Source organism: Lates calcarifer, unplaced genomic scaffold (genome assembly GCF_001640805.2).
Source record: "Lates calcarifer isolate ASB-BC8 unplaced genomic scaffold, TLL_Latcal_v3 _unitig_5261_quiver_791, whole genome shotgun sequence".
Lineage (NCBI taxonomy): Eukaryota > Metazoa > Chordata > Actinopteri > Centropomidae > Lates > Lates calcarifer.
The window spans coordinates 76,330-81,956 of record NW_026117406.1 but is presented as its reverse complement, the minus strand read 5'-3'; the positions used below and the strand labels follow the sequence as shown (position 1 = coordinate 81,956).

Sequence of the window (5,627 nt, the reverse complement as noted above, 5' to 3'; positions counted from 1 at the left end):
CTCCTGGTCCTGGTCCTGGTTGGTCTTGTGCTGTGTGGAGGAAACAAACAGGTAATTACTGGACTCAGTCTGCAGGTCTTTTCTGGACTCAGTCTATACTGGACCCAGACTCAGAGAACCTTCCTCTGTCTCTCATTGAACTGGTTTCTCTGTCAGAGCCTCTGATTATAGCAGGTTCATCAGAGACACACCTGATCCTGATCCTGATCCTTCTCTCCTCAGGACCGACTCCTTCACCTGCTCCAGATGATGTCACCTACTGTGATGTCACTGTGAGACACACAGCCAATAGGAAAGGTGGGTGGAGGAGGAGACGCGGTGGACAGAGTTCAGAGAATAAAGAAAGAAAAACAACAGAGATGGAGGTGATGAGAGTTAATGAGGAACATGTGACTAATGACAGTCAGACAGAGAGACAGACAGACAGACAGACAGAGAGAGTGAGAGAGAGACAGTCAGTCACACAGAGAGACACACAGACAGACAGACAGAGAGACAGACAGACAGAGAGACAGACAGACAGACAGACAGACAGACAGAGAGACGGAGAGAGAGAGACAGAGACAGTCAGTCAGACAGAGAGACAGACAGACAGACAGAGAGACGGAGAGAGAGAGACAGAGACAGTCAGTCAGACAGACAGACAGACAGACAGACAGTCAGTCAGTCAGTCAGACAGAGTCAGACAGAGAGACAGACAGACAGACAGAGAGACAGACAGACAGACAGAGAGAGAGAGACAGACGTTGATGTTGTAGACGTGAGTCTGATCAGCTGCACTAACAGAGTCATGTCTCCTGTTACTAACAGACAAACACTCTGCTGCTGAAGACACAGTCTACTCTGGAGTGAGGACACACACTGCAGGTACACACACACACACACACACACACACAGACAGAGGGAGGTTGTCAGACTGACAGACCATGGAAACATCCTGTTTGTTTAGGACAGACAGTCTTCCACTGATCTGCTCCACAGTTTTCCTGCAGTACTCCCTCATCACAGGACTGTCCCACAGAAGGTTGATTCAGCTGTGAAGAAATGATGAAGGGTGAATTCCAGATATTATCTGACAGATTCTTCCTGTCTGACAGTTACACAGCTCCTCCCTCACGTCGTCCTCAGTCATATTTAATTCCACTTCCTGTTTGTCCTTGTTATCCTCTGATGTTGTGATGTATCATTTAGAAGCCTTTTACACATGAGAGGTGTATTTTTGATTGGCAGACATTTCATCTGTATTTCCCTCTTTCTGACTGTTTGATGACGTCGTAGACTTTCGGGTCCTGATCAAAGAGGATCTGTTTGTCTTGAACGAGGACCTGTCTCTGGCTCCATGTTTTGTCGTATGATCTCATCTCTTATTGCTGCATTGAGGAATCTCATGATCATCGATCTGGATCGATCTTGGGGGAGCTGTTGGATCCTTGGGCCTGAGTGGCCTCTCAGTCTGAAGATCCATTTCTGGTGGTAAGAGGCTCTAAGGCCAGAGAATATAGCAGACAGACAGAGACAGCCCTGTCTGACTCCCCTCTGCACCTTAAAAGGAGCACTCAAACCACCGTTAATCTTTAGTACACTCTCAATATACAAAGACCCTGATCTTGGCTATAAAACCAGAGCTGAACCCAAAAGCCTGCTGCGTCTGCCACAAGTATTGTGTTCAACTCGATCAAAAGCCTTTTCTTGATCTAGAGAAATCAGACCAAGCTCACAGCCCAATGAACCGGAGAGGTTCAAAATATCTCGAATCAGAAAAATATTATCAGATATCAACCTGCCGGGTACAGCAGTATGTCTGGTCTACATGAAGGACCTGCTCCAACACTTTCCTTAGTCTCAGAGCCAACACTTTGGACAGGAGTTTATAGTCAGTACAGAGCAGAGACACAGGGCGCCAGTTCTTAATCTCCTGTAGGTCACCTTTCTTTGGGAGGAGGGTGAGGACAGCCCTCCTGCAGCTCAGAGGCAGCCGCCCTGTGCTCAGACTGTCCCTCAGAACCAGTAACAGATCTTCACCAATAACAGGCCAGAAGGTCTTATAGAAGTCTGCAGGGAGGCCATCGATCCCTGGAGCCTTCCCACTCTGTAGGCCCCGCAGTGCCTCCTGCAGCTCCTCAGCAGAGAGCTGCGCCTCCACCTCTGCATTTTCCATTTAAGACACTTTAGGAAGACCTCATAGAAAGACAACGCCTCTTCTGGGTCCTCCTAGAGATCCATCTTGTAAAGTCCTGATAGAAATCAACAGCATGCTGTTGAATCCCAGCAGACTCTTGCAGTAGAAGCCCGCTGTCAGACCTCAAAGAGTGCATCAGTCTCCTCTGACCATTCTTACGTTCCAGCCCAAAGAAAAAGTGAGAGGGAGCATCCATTCTTACAATGTTTTGAAAACGTGACTGAACCAGAGCACCTTGAGCATGAATACCCAGCAGGTCAAACAGAGCTGCTTTCTTGCTTTTGAGAACTTCAACATGTTCTCGTTCTCCTGTGGAGTCTGCTAGAACCTGCAGCTCCACCACTTCTCTCTCCAGAGCTCTCATAGATCGAGTCATGTCCTTTGTGGCATTGAGAGTGTACTGTAGGCAAAGCTGCTTAATTTTAACTTTACCCACATCCCACCACTGCTGTAAAGAGCTGTACTCACGTTTAGCTTTCCTATGATTGAACCAAAAAGTCCTGAAAACACTTTGAAAATTTTTGTCAGATAACAGAGTGGTATTGATGTGCCAGTATGCACTTTTACATTTTACATCTTTAATAAAAATCAAACACTGTACGAGAGAATGATCTGAAAAACCAACAGGACTTATAGAACAACCTTTAAATAGGGTTAGGGTTAGGCTTAGGCTTTACATACACTGATATGATGCTCAAAACAATACACTCTATCAAGTGATCAGACAAACAAATTATCTTTGGAGTGAACACAGGTATACTGCCGCACACTGTTATGAAGGTATCTCCAACACATCACACAGTTCAAAGGTTTCTACAAGCTTCGTGAGACAGCTCTTAGAAGCAGCATGAGGTTCCTGGTGATTCCTGTCCAAATCAGGGTTTACTGTACAGTTGAAGTCGCCTCCCAGAAACAAATACTCTTCACTCTTACAGTTCTGGAGAGCATTTTTTAACTCCTCCAGAAAAACAAGTCTCTCCAGACCAACAGCTGGAGCATAAACATTCACAAACACCATTTTAACTTTCTCAAACTCAGCTTTTACTTTTAACAGTCGACCTGGAACTATTTCATCAACACTGCAAGAGACTGGCAAGAAATCTCTAGAAAAGAGAATACCAACACCCCCACTGTTACTGCTCCTATGACTTAAAAAGGCCCTCCTCCAATCAGATTCATTGTCAGAAGTACTATGAGTTTCCTGGATGAAAGTTACATTTAACTTTTTGTTCTGAATCAAACTAAACAGAGAAGCTCTTTTCACATCATCTCGGGCACCATTAATATTTAAAGACCCCAGCTTTATGTCACACATGTTCTTTATAAAGCTGAAACCAAACAAAAACAAAATGAAAACATAAAATAAAAGAGAAAAACAAAAACAACACTTATTCATCTTTTTCTAATTGGGCCCGAACCTTCAACAACAGTTTCTTTAACCGGAAAATCTCTGGATCAGTGAAAGAAGGCTGCTCTAAGTTTCCCCAAGTGCCCCAAGAGAGGCTAGCACAGGAGAAATCTGGTCTCTTTTCTTAGTTCCTGTCAGTAATCGTGCTGCAGCATTTTGGATCAGCTGCAGAGTCTTTAGAAACTTGTTGGGGCAGCCTGATAATAATGAATTACAGTAGTCCAGCCTAGAAGTAACAAATGCATGGACTAGTTTTTCTGCATCTTTTTGAGACAGAAAATGTCTAATTTTGGAGTTTAGCTGTCTTCATTTTTATTTCGTTCTGCTCTACAGTTGAACATGTGAAACCACTCAGAGCTGGTTACAGTCACAGGTCAGACTTTGAGGATGTTTCCAGACCTTCATCAGAGGAGTAGGTCAATGAACTGTACCTGTTCTTCTGTCTCTCAGGTCCTGCTGACGTCACCTACGGGACATCGTCATCAGATCTCAGAGGAAAGCAGGAAGGAGGACTGGTAACCATGGCAACACACACACACACTCACACACACACCCACACACACACAACAACAACATTAACAAACACAGCAGCCTTCAACTGTTTGTGTTTGTGTTTCAGAATCACCAGCTGATCCTGATGTTGTGTATTCATCAGTCAGAGGTAACTGAGTACTGTATATATTCATAAATACTGTATGTACTCTGTGTACTATGTGTACTGTACAAACCAGAGCCCTGTCCTACAAAGAGAGCTGAAGCTCCTGTGGTTGAACTCAGGTTCTCAGGTAAAGTCGGGGTTGACAAACCCTGACTGCCTCGATCTGTGTTAAACGCTACGACGGTGGTTCAGATGTGGGTCAGTTGAGTCGGTGTTAACTTAATCAGAGTTAGTGCGTGTTGATTAAAGGGGCGTGCACCGTATCTCTCAGATGAAGAGCGCACGTTAATTCTGTGGGTTTAGAGGAATTTAAAGAGACTCTAACGACACAATGTCAAACCAACAAAGACAGAGAGACTGGTCACATGTTCTCTGGATTCTTCATCTGTAATATGAGATGGAAGGACATGGAACATATGTGATCATTTCTCAGATACTTGGATTACAGTCAACATGTGGGTCACATGTCTGAGAATGAGCTGTTCCTGTTAATGATGTTCTGCCTGGAACACTCAGGCTGTATATGTATGAATGTAAAGCTGTTATGTTCAGTATGAACTTCATGTTAACAGTATTTCAGCCTCAGGGGAAACTGAACCTGGATCAAATAGAAACCTTCTATAAAGTGGTTCACATTCATATTTCCATCATTAATGCTGCATGTGTTGGTCTGTAGTCTACAATTACAACAGCCTGTCACATTAGATTGTCTTTCAGGACAATAACACCCCCCATTTAAAGGACTATTCACATCGATAATATTCAACACTGATGACACTAAATTCTGCTGCTTGACTGTGAGAAACAAAAATACAAATTAAAATAACTGAGAGTGAAAATGGAAAATGTGGAGCATAAAAACACCATTTATTGGTCCACATCCCTCTACCATCCACTATATAATGTTTTTTTTTGGGGGGGTGGGGTGGTGGTGGGGATGATTGACGGTCTTTAGCGAACCGAGTTAACCACAAACAATAGAGATGCAGCATAAATCACCATGGCAACAGAGCTCAGGTAAAACTGTCCACCTTTGTCAGTACAGGTTAATCAGGAAGTTACACCTGACATCACCAAGTTACTCCTGAAGTTACTCTGATCAGACAGTTACCTCTCTGCAGTACAGGACTCTGATTACCTGTTGTGTCTCCACAGGAAAGTGAAGACTCTGCCTGTTTCTACTGATGCTTCTATTGGATTCTACTGGACTGATTCTGTCTTTTCCTCCTCATTGTTCTCCGTTCATCCAGTTACTGTGTCTTTAGAGAAATAAAACACCTGAGTGATAACCTGAGTCTCAGTGTGTGTGGTGTTTGTGTGGCTGCTCCTCTGGACGTCACAGAGACGCAGCTCAGTCAGAACCAGTTCATCATCAGAGGGTC

At 44.1% G+C, this 5,627-nt stretch overlaps 1 long non-coding RNA gene across 1 annotated transcript; it reads left to right on the top strand.

Annotated features, from left to right (window-relative positions):
• The first annotated feature begins 34 nt into the window (after positions 1-34).
• LOC108874227 (uncharacterized) lies at positions 35-4,060 on the top strand. The gene is made up of 4 exons (XR_001959635.2): positions 35-51; positions 223-297; positions 811-867; positions 4,038-4,060. It is a non-coding gene; the product is annotated as an uncharacterized LOC108874227 (long non-coding RNA).
• The last annotated feature ends 1,567 nt before the right edge of the window (positions 4,061-5,627 follow it).